This window comes from Coffea eugenioides, chromosome 2, assembly GCF_003713205.1.
Source record: "Coffea eugenioides isolate CCC68of chromosome 2, Ceug_1.0, whole genome shotgun sequence".
In the NCBI taxonomy this organism is placed as follows: domain Eukaryota; kingdom Viridiplantae; phylum Streptophyta; class Magnoliopsida; order Gentianales; family Rubiaceae; genus Coffea; species Coffea eugenioides.
In genome coordinates, this window is record NC_040036.1 from 51,660,527 (window position 1) to 51,676,103 (window position 15,577).

Genomic DNA, 15,577 nt, shown 5'->3' on the forward strand with positions numbered 1-15,577 from the left:
AAATATTGCTCATCCTCTGAAAACTTCACCAACTGCAGTTGTTGCATAAAACACAAAGAAGAGAGCTTCCCAAGAATTTCCATCAATTGATGGGTATAAATTGGATTAGTCCCATTTCAAATCCAATCTTAAAATTAGAATATTCATCTTGCCCAAAGTTTCTTTAGGTTTGGATAGCCCATTGGGATTTGGGATGTATTGCCATCTCTAGATCTGGTTTAGGAGGTAACAACCGGAAAATGGATGAGAAAATATCTAACCCAAATATATCAAGATATTTTTTGGTGGTTCGGACAAATATATTTGTGTTTGGATTGCATTTTCTAGCATTTTTTGTAGAAAAATTACTGTAGCGGTTTGATGTATGTGAGGAAAAAAGGTAATAGGGAAATGTAATCACGGAAAATGACGCAATTTTCCGGCGAAAAATAGCTATCCAAACAAGTATTTGAACCTTGATCAATATGATATGCCCAATAAACAAATAAAACCCTATGATAATATTAGGATTGCATTTAACATAAAATAATTGAGCTGTATAATTTTATTTTGGAGCATTTTTATTTGTTTAAAACTAACTATAAACTTGTCAAGTAATTAGTTTAGAACGAGATAAAATTTCTCCAATTGCAAATTTGTTAGGACGCGTATAAATAGTTATGAGTCACCTATTCATTATGCCCTTACAAATGGCTAAAATTTAAGTTGCTTATTTGAAAGGAAGAAAAAAAATTATTTCCTCTCAACGCAATTGGCTTTGCTTTGCCCAAAAGAGGGAGAAAAGGAAAAAAAAAGAAAAGAAACTAATAGACCTAGGCAACTATTATAAGCACAAATGAGCTCATGGATATGTATGTTTGAGAAATACTTAAGTCGAACGCCAGAAACCCATTTATCTCCTTGATAGGGATAGATTGCCTTCCTTCAACTTCGAAAACATATGAATGTGGCAAGTAAAATTCTCAAACTTTAAAGGTAAAATACAAAAAAACTCATCGTGGTTAACATATAGAAAAAACCCTCAATAGTTACGAATCCTACGTCCCAACATCTTGTCGCTTGAACTTTTATGAAAATATGACGAAGATCATCTAATCAAATGTGGTTTGAGAGACGCGTAAGAGCTGCAAGTATCATTGTTAAGAAATAATTTTTGACATAAAAAGATGATCTCACATGCCCCTTATACCGTCAATTCCCAAATTAAAGTCCCTGAAGTCTCTTTACCCAACTCCTCCTCGGAGCTGCATCATTAGATAACAATCCACTAATCTCCACCATTTCTTTCATCAGTGAAGAAGCGCTGAGCTTCCCCGGACCGAGCTGACCTGATGAGCTCGGCATGCTGATGAGAAAAGCGTGTCCAAGCCCTGCAAAATAAACGAGAGGAGGTCTAGAGGATGACTAGCAGGGGAGCCCCGAGGTTATCCCCGGAGGCACTCCGACGGTCAAGTTAGTCTTCCGGTGAGTGGAATTCACAAGGAGTAAAACAGTCGAGGGTAATTTGCCAGTAGTGAGCGTACCTTACGTAGTTGGTGTGCGTTACCATTTATACCTGCCTGAGAGTCCGACTTCCGTACATTTCGGGACCTGCCCGGGATAGTCTCAATCCCGTGCTGAGGGGGATTCTCTCCGCCCTCCGCGGGATTGTTCTCCGACCTCCCAAGGAGCCCTAGCAGTGGCATGTCCCAAGATGGTCCCTATGGGCCTGGGGTCCGAGCCCAGCTCTGGCCTCCCTGGGCTGCCACGTGTCCGGGCCCAGGACGGGGCCTCTGCACTAGCCCTCTAGATTAGGTGGGGCTTTCAGGCAGACCTAATCTATACTCCTGCCACGTGGGAGGCCAGCGCTGCCCTGCTCTGCCAGAGTCACCTCTGGTGCAGTGCTGTCACCGAAAAGCTGCGCCCGCGTCCTTTCGGTTGTCGCATCTCCTCGGTTTCCGTCCCGTTCTTAAATGCGTTCACATGGGGACGGTTCAAATTTAAGCAGCCGTTTCCCCCCATTTCACTCCCTATAAATAGGGACTTCCAGATTTTCTCCAACTCTATTTGCTATTTTCCTCTCCTCGCGTACTTGCTCACTTCCTGAAATTCCGGCAGCAAGATTTCCGGCCGTGTCCAGATTCCGGCGATTCCTCCATCTTTTCCCCATTCCGTTCACCAGTAAGTCCTTTTTCCTCCTCCTTCGCACTTTCTTTTCCTCCTGTGCCACCTTCTGCATTTTATGTCGGATCGTTCCGGCATTACCGCCACTGCATCCCAAATTCCGGCCCATTGTAGAGCCCCCAGAATCGTCATTTCTTCCTCGTCTTCGTCCTCATCTTCATCTTCATCCTCTCCTCCTCCTCTCTCTTCTTCCTCTGCTTCTAATCCCAACTTCCACATTCCTGACCTGCTCGAATCCATTGATATCATGAACTCTCCATCTGCTCATTCCCCTTCCGCCCGACTTCTGGAGGAGGTGGCCGAGCTCGACGCCCTCATCGAGCAACAGTCCACCTCCGTTCCCTTCCCCAGGTCCCCGCATGACTCCTCTGGCGGGGCCCAGGGAGGGGCAGGCGAGGATAGGGAATCCTCTGAGGGGACCCCCGCTTCTGAGCAGGGGGAGGATCCTGAATTCGACTACGGTCACCCCGACCAGCACGAGACCACCCTCTCGCCCGGGGGGTTCGCCGAGCTGGTTAGGTCCTTTTCCATTCCTCCGACCTTCGAGCCGAGGGCTGCCGGGCCCAGCGACCAAACTAGTCGACCTCTCCCTGGTTTCGTAGCCATCTATAGGGAGCAGCTGGTCGCGGGGCTGCGACTCCCCATTCCTTCGGCCCTAGCCGAGATTCTGAGCTACTGGGGGCTCAGAATCACCCAAGTCCACCCCAACTCGATCAGGATTATTACTGGGTTCCTGATCTATTGCCAAATCTGCTCCATCCCCTATTCTCTTTCTCTTTTCCGAGCCTCTTACACCCTCAAACTCTCCCTTCCTGGGTGGTACTACTTCTCCCGCCGAACTGTTGGCAAAGTTCATGGTGGGAAGAGCACCCAGGATCTGCTCTTCGGGGTCCCCTCTTCCGTGAAGAACTGGAAGGGGAATTTCTTCTTTGTTAAATCCACACATTTTCCCCATGATGTGTGGAAGGTCGGGGAGGTTGAATCCGACCCCTACCCGGAGGACTTGGACTCCGAAGCCCTCAGCCAGCTGGTGAGCTCCAAGGTGAAACTCTATGCGGCCAAGTTCTCCACCGAGTAGATATCTGCGGCCGGGCTGATAGGGACGTTGTCCGGGTCCCCTGGAGAGGTGGTGCCTTCCCCGGCCGACTATGACACCTGTAATGCCGCTTCTGTGCCCTTGTAGTCTGTTGCTTTATTTTCCCTTTTATTAACCTGTTTTTGCTAATCCGGTGGTGTTCGCCGCAGTGAGGAAGCTTTCCAAGCTACTGGGCGCGCCACCCGAGCGGGTCGTTCCCACCGCGCAGCCAGAGGCGGCGAAGAAGGCTCCTGAGGCATCTCCGGCTCCAGGAGGAAGCCCGACCCCTCAGAAGAAGGCATCCCAATCTCAGTTCCCCTCCAAACAGGTCGCCAGCAAAAAGAAGGCGACAGGGCAGAAGAGGGGCCGAGGGGACGAGCCTTCCCAGCCCGGGAAGAAGCTCACGCCAGCTCCAGCACAGCGCCCTCTCCTGTTGACATCGGGAGGTCCTCTCCACCTGGGGGTTGGCTCCGCGGAGGAGCACGCCTGGGAGACGCCTCCCCCCAGCTTGTGGCATTTCCGCCATGTGGCCCCTGTGAACCAGGGCCAGGCCCCCTCAGAAACATGGGGAAGGTCTTGCAGCGGATCTCATCCGGGGCTATTTGCAAACGCATGTGTGTCAGGAAGACCGAGAGGTGTTCTTCCGGGTCGGTAGAAGCGTCATACAGTTCGATGTTTGGGATCTTGAATCTCCGGGACAGCGGGTAGTCCTCTATCCCCTGGGTAAAGGGCGAGGCTACATAATTGTCCTCGTACAACTGCGGCAGCAGGATCTGCTCAAGCTCGTCCCGGACAGGCTTCCACTGGGAAGGGTCCCGCGGCCGGCTCTTGATAGATCGGGCGGGAGAATGTTCAGACTCGTTCCGTACAAGCTTCCACGATGAGGGATTCCTTGGTCGGCCCCTAGCGGACCGGTCGCGAGAGTACCTCTCGCTATCCCCGACCACCGAGGCCCGCGGCCGAAGGGGAGTCCGTGGCCGTTTCCTCCTGGGGGGCTGGTCCCGTGACTCATCCTCTGAGGGAACCGGAGGTGATTCCTCTCCTTCCCCCTTTGCCTTGGAGCTTTGTGCGCCACCGGCCTCGCCCCCCTCCTTTGCTTGTCGAATTATATCCTCCAGCATGGGGAGGTTCTCTGTTACGAACTGGAGGATTTGCTGTCTCCACTCTCCTGAAAGGGCTGAACCCCCAGCGTCCCGAGCCGCCTCGGTCTCCTTTCGCCGAGACCCCTCGCCGGCTTCGGGATCGGTGTTCTCCATGGTGCGCTTGGAACGCGTTCTCGCCATCAACACAACTACACGTACCTTTCGGTTCCCACAGACGGCGCCAACTGAAGAAGCGCTGAGCTTCCCCGGACCGAACTGACCTGATGAGCTCGGCGTGCTGATGAGAAAAGCGTGTCCAAGCCCTGCAAAATAAACGAGAGGAGGTCTAGAGGATGACTAGCAGGAGAGCCCTGAGGTTGTCCCTGGGGGCACTCCGACGGTCAAGTTAGTCTTCCGGTGAGTGGAATTCACAAGGAGTAAAACAGTCGGGGGTAATTTGCCAGTAGTGAGCGTACCTTACGTAGTTGGTGTGCGTTACCATTTATACCTGCTTGAGAGTCCGACTTCCGTACGTTTCGGAACCTGCCCGGGATAGTTTCAATCTCGTGCTGAAGGGGATTCTCTCCGCTCTCCGCGGGATTGTTCTCCGACCTCCCAGGGAGCCCTAGCAGCGACGTGTCCCAAGATGGTCCCCATGGGCCTGGGGTCCGAGCCCAACTCTGGCCTCCCTGGGCTGCCACGTGTCCGGGCCCAGGACGGGGCCTCTGCAATCAGCGATCCCTTTCATCCATCCGCCTTCTAGGCTCTCCAGTCATCTTCCTCTAGACACACTATTCTAATCATCATCATTGTCTTATTCTCCTTTTCTTTTCCTTTGTTTTTAATTGAAACAATCCTAATTTCTGATCCATCAATAAAGTGAAAATGCAAAAGTTTAAGGACATTGTCTCCCACAAATAAATATGACAAATTTGATTTGGAGAAGCCCAAGATGCTTGGTATGGCTATGTAGTACAACAAGAGTGTGGCTGAATGTTTCACCGCCAATTAATTAAAATGCAAACTCGAGCATTTTCCTTCAGATTTCTCGATTCTTGCTCTTGCCCTCTCTGTGAACCTCAAAGCAATCACCTTCGATGTTGGCACTTCATAAAGAAACCTAACTCAATTTCATATTTTATTCACCAATTCAAAATCACTGTCCCAATCCCAAGATCATTAAAATAAAGAAAGGGATTTTTCAATGTAACATTGATTGAATGGACAATTACCAATATTTACATTTGCTAGTCATCGGGGGACTTTTTCATATTCACCATTTGTCCGATGAAATGCCACAAAAAAATTTTTTAAAAGAAAGAAAAATAGACTAGAGCCAGGCTAGTATGCATATGAATGCACTTTTCTGTATTGCATGTTTTGAATTTTTATCTAATTAGATGACCATGGCTATATAAACCTATTTTGTATTTGGAAACAACTTTGACCAAAACAGATGAAAGGAATTTGGATAATGAGAAATGCAAATAATCTAGTAATTCCTGGGGTAATTCTGTCATCTTGCTTGCACCCAGTAAATTAAACAGATTCTGTCAATTTTCACAAAACCACAAGGTGTTAGGAGGTATCCTAACCATAGGGGTTTTTTTGTATGTTAATTTAACCACAAGGGGCTTTCTTGTATTCTATCCTAACTTTAATAATTTACCATTTATATTCTCCCCTAAATTGTCATAGATGTCCTTCATTTTTTTGTAATTGCCTATTAGAGAAATAAACTTTTACTTTTATCCTATTAAAAATTTAAAATTATCACATGAATAGAGATGATCTAAAACATTTTTGCCTTACCTTCTGTGACGACAAGATATTGTATCGTTGCTTTCTTATTGACATGCACTTATCAAAGTGGTTACAATCACCGAATTTCAATATCTTAGCTGGCTTCATTACTGCTCCTTATATTTGAAATCAAACTTGTAAAAGCTGAAATTGAACAAGATTTGATTTTGAAGTTTTAAACTTTAGTTCAATGGAGATCTTGTTGATTAAAAATACCTTAAAACTTTGAGAGGATTGTTTTATGGGAAAATGATCTGTTTCATCCCTCACATTTCACAAAAATATTCTTTTCGTCCCTTACTTTTAAAATGAAGCAAATTCATCCCTGACATTTAAAAATTAAAGCTATTACATTCCTGAACCTAATTTTCAATCTGAATCAAACCATCCAATAACCCAATAATAAATTTCGAAAATAGAATTGATAGATCATTTGATCAACTTCATCATATTCACATGACATTTATTAAACCAAAAAAATAAAAATTATAATATAAAAGGCCATTCTTTGTCTTGGAATAGTAGAGTTTTTTTTTTTGATAAATCTTTTCATGCACTGTTAGTATATCCGCTTGCGAATCTAGATGTGTATCATAAATATAAAATTTGGTGTTTAAATTTAAATTAAAATGATATGGCGGTACATAAAACCGACAGTGTATACAATGATAATGTAGAAAAGATTAATCTTTCTTTTTTATGTTATAATTTTTTATTTTTTCTTTTTAGGTTCATTAAATTTCACATGAATACCAAGTTGAGTTAACCAAGTGATCTACCAATTACACCCCCAAAATTTGTAATCAGGTTGATTGGTGGTTTTATTCAGATTGAAATTTGGGTTCAGGGATGTAATAATTTCAATTTTTAAATGTCAAGGACGAAATTGCTTCATTTTAAAAGTGAGGGACGAAAAGAATATTTTTGTAAACTGTGAAGGATGAAACACATCATTTTCCCTTGTTTTATTTAATATTTGGACATGAATCTAGAAGAGATGCTAGTAAACTGTGATGGCTACTAGTGTTAGGAAGCTCTGTCATGGTCTTTTGAAGGTTTCAATACTATCTTGTTAAACTTTTTTTAGCATAAGTGAGAGGGTTCAAATTTGGAATCTCTCACTTACACTTCCTTCCCCTAAACCACCTAATCCACCTCTCCCCTTTGAGGGTTTCAATACTAGATTTCAAAGTATAGAGATAAATTTTGTAAAATTTGAAGACTGCTACAGAAGATAAAGAGTAAATGTGGTGGTAACTTTCACAACGGCAACACAAACACGGAGGCAGAGATTAGAGGTGTTAAAGTTTTCTCTAAATTCTTTATATATATATATATAGATGTATGTCCTAAAGGATTTACTATGAATTTGCAATTATATACCTATGTACGCAAAATAAAGGAAGTTAATTCTTTGAGTATATCAAAGATTTAAGGACTAAATGTCTATTTGGATAGGTGCTTTTAGAAAAATAAATATAGATTTTTATTCTTTAGAAGCACTTAGAGGGTGTTTGTTTAAGTGTCAAATATCTAACCATACAAGAACCTATATATGTATTTATTGCCATTCATTTGGTTATTTGTGTAAATTTTGTTATGACATGTTAGAAGAAACCTGTATGTTGTTATTGTGAAAAAGTTGGATATGATTATGATCATTGTTTTATATAAAAAGAAAATTAAAAAAATAAGTGAAAAAGTGTGAATCCATTCACAATTTTGGACATTAAAGAAAAGGAGACAATAGAATTTATATTTATTTTGTATTGCAAATTGCCCTTGTGAGTATCATTTTTAAAGGCAAGTGGCTGGTTAACAGTATATATTGTTACCATACGACTGAAAGTTAGAATTTATTCCTTTGTCCCCCATAAAAAGGTGGGACAGTCATATTTGTTTGGACAAAATACAAAAAACCCCGTATGATTAAACTAACTTGTGAAAAAGTCCCTTGTGATTTCAAATCATAATGCCAACCCCTCACGATTTAAACTAATTTGAAACAACAATGGAAATCATCAAAAGTAACGGAGCCAAATGAAATGATACAATTACCGTAATATGCATAGGCAAAATAGATCATAAAAACCATTCTAGTTAAGTAAACCTACGGAAAAACCCCCTATGGTTAAACCAACCTATGAAAAAAGCCCTTATGGTTACCTATTGCTAGTACCATCATTCTTCACCTTTTATTGCCATCCCCTTCCATCTAAACCCCAACCCTCTCTTTTTTCTTCCTCACTCTTTCCCCTCCTTCATTCTCCTTTCCTTCCACTGTACCCATCTTTTCTCTCTTTTCAGCCTTTTTCTTGCACTTCCTAACCTCCTTTTCATGACCAGATCTGTCGTAGGGAGAGGGGAGAGGATGCAAGAAAAGGGCGATCTAGTTGCGGCCTCTTTCGTGCATCCCCTTCCCTTTCTCCCGCGACCAACTATGGTCATTGGAAAGAGAGAGGCGCAGGGAACTTGTACGACCCCACCTCTCCTTAGGGCGTATCCCAGGCTTTGGCGGACCGCTCGCCCAACTCTTGTCAGGTCTCACGCACAAGTCCCAATATAAAACAAAACCTTGATATCAAAAGAAATATCAACTTTGAAACTTAGACATATACATTCGTGGTCATCAAATTCTCATACAGACCCCTAATATAACAAGAGATTCAAGCTCAAATCCAACAGTTAAAACTAGAAGAACACTAGAACAAAAGACAAGGAGTCTAGACCAAAACGCTAGCCTTCTCCAACTCACTCTCTCATAATCTCACCCCCTGTAAGGAAAACAAACTAATGGAATGAGCTAACGCCCAATGAGGTACCAAGACAACATGCAAACGAAGTAGCAAATTGGCAGTTATATATATCACAAGATAAGTAATTAACATTTCAAGTAAACAAGTCAGATAAGCAATTAATACTTTCACGCATAAGGATACAGTTTGCTCTTGTGAGCTATTTCGGCAGCAGCTTGACCAGGATCAGTTGACACTCCGTCGGCCATGAGAATATAGTAACAAGTCCAGTAGAGCACCGCTTATCTCTAATCTCCGTCCACCTTTTAACCCCCTACCGGACCCAAACTCTAAAGATAACAGTAGAGGTAATACTCGAGTATATCAGTTCAGAGGATGCATGTGACAGCCCCACCTCCCCCTAAGGCGTACCAAAGGGTTTGGCAGACCGCCTGCCCAGCTCTCGCCGGGACTTAGTCGTTCACGTCGATCCTCAATCGAAACCAGAATAAACCCACAAGACTAAACATAACAACGATCCAAAACTTAAAGCAAAACTTATATACATTGCTATCTCAAAAGGGAAATACAAACATCGAATATACAAAGGTTCTCAATTCACCATACATCCAGCCCGTGCCGAGCACTAGGGCGAGAACCATTATAAAACCAAAGAAACCAGTCTAGACTAGACTCTACCGAACTCTCGTCCTTACTCGCCATCCCCTGTTAAGGAAAACAAAACTAAAGGAATGAGCTAAAAGCTCAGTGAGGTTCCGAATACATAGGCAATAAGAAGTTCAATGCATTCATTACATATAACCAATAATTCAAGATACAAATACAAAATAAAGCGATAAACACATTCATTAAAAGGATACGGGCTCACAGGGAGGCATATATTCATTCGTTCGTTCGTTCTCCTGTCATTCCCCTTATTTCTTCGGTCATTTAAATAAAATGTATTTTTGGTAAATAAAATCCTCGTTCGTTCTTTCGTTTCGTTCACCCCCTCCCGGAAATTGGCTAAACTCCACCAGACTACAAGGTAATACTCGAGTATACCAAATTCACCCAGGGTCACCATATCGCCCGACCGAGTCCGCTTCTGGCTCGAGTCGATTGGTAACGAAGGGCAGGGCCCAATTCAGTCAAAAGGCTTACATCATGCACAACTAATGTAGCAATCATTAAATCATTGAAAATTTCAAGTTTCATTTAAGTCGAGCGCGGTAAAGTACACGCTTGCCTAGAAAACTCGTTTTGGAAATTCTTGAAAGCACTTAACACATTATCAAACAAGAACACAAGTCATGAAGTCAAGAAAATATAGCAAACAAGGAACACTCACCTATTTACACAAAACAAAGTGCAAATATCCTTCCGGATATTACCTCAGTCACCGAGAAAACCTAAGAGTAAATGAGAAAGAATATTACAGTCTATCTAGCACAAACATATCTAGCACAAACAATTAGGTGAAATCGAAAAAAACTAACAATTGATGAATAAAACGTATAGAAATGACTTTAAAGTGAAACGAGGGCATTTGGACCGGTGGACGGAAATAGCTAGGGTTTCATAAACTAAACGCAAAACCAAACAAAAAGGGGTATAAAATTTCCAATGGAAAACACTTGAACCAAAGACATATTGGAATCCAACTATATAGACTAAGAAATATTGTTTTCGGGATTGTTTATGTGGTTTAAAATCATCTCATATTCAAGTAGATATTATAGACTAAATGTCTTAATGAAATTCATGTAAAAGGGAGGACAAAATACCCAAGAAAATCCTAAACCACTCCTTTTTATTTGGGTAAGAGTAAGTAAACATTTGGAGTTTCCAATTGAAGAAGGATCATGTTTTAAGATGGAAAAACAGTCATAGTATTTGCCAAACGAAAATATACAAGTTCAAGTAGAAACTTAGCCCTCGAGCGAAAATTTGGGCAGCATGCCCTTTGTATTTACCTATTTCCCAGCCATTTATGGTTTCATTATTTTCCTCAATCAATCCCAACATTACACACAATATAAATAGCCACTCAATAGGCTCAATGTCATATGATTACCAAATCAAGCTAGGACATGTGCGGAAATGACGTTTAGGTTGGAAAACAAAAGGCAGATTTGCTGTTGCTTAGCGGAACTAACACAACTGAAGCTACACTAGTTGGATTGAGGTGAAATGTACACCGTTTCGAAGCTAAGAGAAAGGGATACAATGTTGAAGAAGGCCACTCAGTCCAGTTTGCAATGTATCTAGGTCAAATTTACTAAAACAACCCCAAATTTTCCAGTTCGCAGTTCAACTAGCGGTCCGGATTCATTCAATCATATCTCAGCACATACAACTCCAATTCAAGTGATTCCAAGGCCATTTGAAAGCTAAGATACAAGTATATAAGTCCTAAGAAGATATTGACAACCAAATCAGTATTATTCCTGGTCAAAACAACCAATTACAAAAGCTGATTAGCATGTTCGGATGGAAACAGGGTAGCAGGGGTATTTCGGTCTTTTCACAGGCTATGCTGCTCCGATTGAGCTTAAATTTTGTAGACATATATAAAATATTATTCTATACAACTTTCATGTTTTGTACCAAGCCTAATTCGGCCTCTAAGATAGGGTACTGAAACCGGACAGAAATGAAGCATACAATTCCAGAAATCTGGAATTTTGGGATTTCAAGGGCAATCTCTTCATTTTCTTGATTCAATCACTACCAAAACCTCTTATACAAGCCTATATATATCATATACCACTCCTACAACAAGTATAAGAAAGCAGTCAGTCAAACCCTAGCTTACATACATCACCTATATATCATGTAGTCACATTGGTCAAAGATAAATCACAAATATCAAGTTCAATCAGATATTTGGAAGCATTCACCAAAAGTAGTGCCTTTAGTGTTCGCGTCTGGGTGGTACTCCGGGTTTGGAGTCCAAATCTGCGATAAAACTTGATTTAAGAACTTTGAAAATCAACTAAGGTTCGAAACTTAGACGTTTCGTTCAATAAGAATCAAGAAATTGAAATTCACTTGGAGAATAGTCGTGAAACGGTTGCTCGCTTTTCAAACTGAAAAATTTTGTAAGATGTATACTTGGAAATAACTTTTGAGTCGAAAGTGCAAGGAAAACGGATTTATAGTGATTATTACCGCTTTTCCTAAGGGTACAAGTTCGGCTAGGTTCTAACGTATAACCCTCGATAACCAAAGTAGCAAAAGTTTTAGATGGTTCAAGTGATATTCACTTATCAACTTTACCCAAGTTGCAAGTGTATTTCTCTAGTTCTCGAGCGTAAATTTGGGCAGCATGCCCTTTGTGTTTACCTAATTTTCCAGCCATTTTGGCTTCATTATTTTTCTCATTCAAACCCAAGTTTATACACAACACAAATGCATTTCAATAGCCATTCCATAGGCTCAAGACAATACAAGGACATAAATCAACTAATAACAAGTGCGGAAATGAAGTTTACAAAAGACAGATTTGATGGGTTTTTGCGGAAAGAACACATATGAGGCTACGCTTATTGGATTGGTCTGTAACTTATACCATTTCGAAGCTAAGACAAATTACTATAACTTTCATGAAGATCACTTGGTCAAATTTCCAGTGTAACTTAATCAAATTCCCAGTTCACAGAACCAGGTTCCAACTAATCGGCTAGTTAACCGTACTACATTTAAATGGTCATATCTCAGGCTACCAAAGTCCGTTTAAGGTGTTCTTTGAGGCGTTTAAAAGCTAAGACAGAGTACTAAAACTTTAATGTTTTGGAAAATGGTTAAATCTGCACGGATCATAGTGAATAAACACGGCCAAAAGGATGAACTGTCTAAAACGGATCACTGGAAACATCCTAGGGTAGCGAGGGTATTTTGGTCTTTTCACTGGCTACGTTGCTCCGATTGGGTTGAAATTTTGTAGAAACCTATAAAATATCATTCTATACAACTTTCATGTTTTATACTAAGCCTAATTCGACCTATAACATAGTGCACTGAAACCGGACAGAACTGAAGTCAAATTTTCCAGAAATCTGGAAATTTTGGGATTCAATGAAACTTTCTTCATTTCTTGCCTCAATCCACCACCACAACCTCCTATATAAGCTTGGATACAACATATATCATCCATATAGCAAGTATAGGCAGAAATCATCAAACCCTAACTTACATATATCACCTTAAAAATCATCACAACAACTTGTATCACAACTAATCTAACCAAAACATGAATTATATAACATCTTAATCAAAAATAAAAGAACCAAAGCTATGGGTTAGACCTTATACCTCAACAAAAGAAGCTTGCAAGAGTAATACTTCACTTCCTCTTGGAATTTTTGGTTCTCTTAGCTTCCCAAGTTCACAACTCACACTTTAATCGGTTTAGAATTTTGGTTCCTCACTTGGATGGTGCAAATCAAGATGAAATAGTGAAACTCTTGCTCTCTCTTTCCCCCTCTCTTGTCTCGGCCAACCAGCAGAAAAATGGAGTGAAAATGAAGCCAACAAGATGATAAGAAGGTTGGAATTGGCTTGGTCAAGGAGCCATAGGGGTGTGAACTAAACTACCAAAGTTCAAGAAAATCCCAAGACCAATCTGTCTTTTGCTTCCTTCTTCATTTTCAAACATTTTGCCCAGTGAAAACGATTCAAATCTGGCCCATTTATGAAACAAAGTTCTAAGAAATATTCAAGATACATTTGGTAGGTGATTAACACCAAGAATTTCAAGATCACAAGTCCCAATTCAAAAAGAGTCATTCAACTAGCCAAAAAGAGGGTTTTTCGTCACCGAGTCAGTTTCAAAATTCAGCCACAACTCACTCAATTCAACTTGGAATTGAGTGTGGTTGGTGGTGTTGAAAACTACATTCATAGAGCTACAATTTCTCAGAAGGAATTGTTTTAAAATTCTGTCCACAACTAGCTCATAATTGAGCATCAAGTCGCAGCTCAAAACAGGGCTTCCAGTACAGAACGGGCAAATTTACAAGGTTGGTACGGCTCACTCAGGTGGAATCAGGGCATGAATTTTATACCATTGGAAAACCGGAAGTGTCTAGTTTCTAATTCCACAAACGGCACTCGATTTCAACATCAGAGTAAAGAGTTATGACCGAAACAAAATCACTGCTCGAGAGGCTCTGGTTACGTTTCCAGTTTTGCTACATTTTCGAAATCTCAACTTTCGGCCAACCAAATTGGATGATTTTTGGTGAAAACTTTTCACACAACTTACACAACATATTTACATCCAAATTAAGTCAATTTAACTACAAAATTTCAAATTAAAGCCTCTGCACAAATAGGGCAGATTCAGCCCTTTCCTCTTTCAAGTTTCTTTTGATTTCTTTCCACTTTCTCAACTTAGATCCACTAGTTTAGCACTAAAACAACACATATAACATCTAAAATCATCATATCAGTCCATCAAGTCCAATGTGGGATTTCATAGAACCCACTCACAAGATTTATAACCAAACAAAGTTACCCATAAGAAGCTACAAGTTTCTAAGCTCAATCTAACTCATAAATAACAAGTTTCAAGGGTTAGATCATGTGATACCTTCTTAGATGCTAAAGGTCAGATTTTTGGCCACAAGAAAGCTCCAAGAAACTATGGAAATGAAGCTCTTCTCCTTGCCTAAGTGAATCTCCAAGTGGTCTTGAGTTTAAGTTGCAAGTCTGGAGTGAAATGGATGGTTGGATTGGGAGAAATGAAGAAGAAAGTTTCTTGCTCCTTCTTGCTTGAGAGACTCGGCTGTCTTGAGGGAGAAAGGAGAGAGAAATGGCTGGTGGAAAAGCTTCTTGAAGAAGCTTAAGTGTGTGGCCAAAAATGTTCCAAAAGTCAACCCTTCAATAGTGCGCGTTGGCGCTCGTTTCGTGCCCGATTTCTCTCGGGTTCGTTTCACTTGTGCACTAAACCTCTAATGCACTTCCTTCCATACTGTTATTATTCACTCTTAATAGTCTAAAAATAAAGGTTTAAAGTCTCTCAATTAATCGCGACCGCGAAAACGCGTACTTCCAATTTGTGCGCGATAAAGTGAAATTTCTAAGAAATTTTTATAACGATAATGTAACCAACTAACACTTGAGTACTTAAATATAAAAATACGTATTTCAAAACTAATGTACAAGTCTCCAATTTTTCAAGTTTATTGTATTCTCGAATCGATTATTGTCTCCAAACGCGCATCTACTATTCACTCTAAACGAGTTTTCAGAAATAAATTTTCGAATCAAGGCACTTTTAAAATACTTGTAGGTCATAGTTCCATGTAATTGAGTATAAAGTGGTTGGAATAAAATATTCAGAGAAAACGGGTGAGTAAATAATTAATTAAGCCAGTAAAATAAAATAAAATAAGAAAAATTCGGGTCCTCACAAGAAAGGGTTCCATGAATTGAAGAAGTGTTTGACCGAGATACCTGTGTTAGTGTCACGCCCCATTTTTTATAAGAAAAATAATGAGTTTAGAAAGATGGATTTTTGATTTTTTTGGAAAAATGAGTTTTGTTTTTAGAAAATGAATAAAGGAAAAGGGCCTAAATGGGGTTTGTAATGCGACGATTTGGGCCCAAATTATAGTTTAAAAAGGGTTTTTGAAATAAAAATCGAAGTCGCCACTTGGTATTGAGTTAAGGTGTACCAAGTCACCTAAAAATGAAATTTTTAAAGAAAAAAT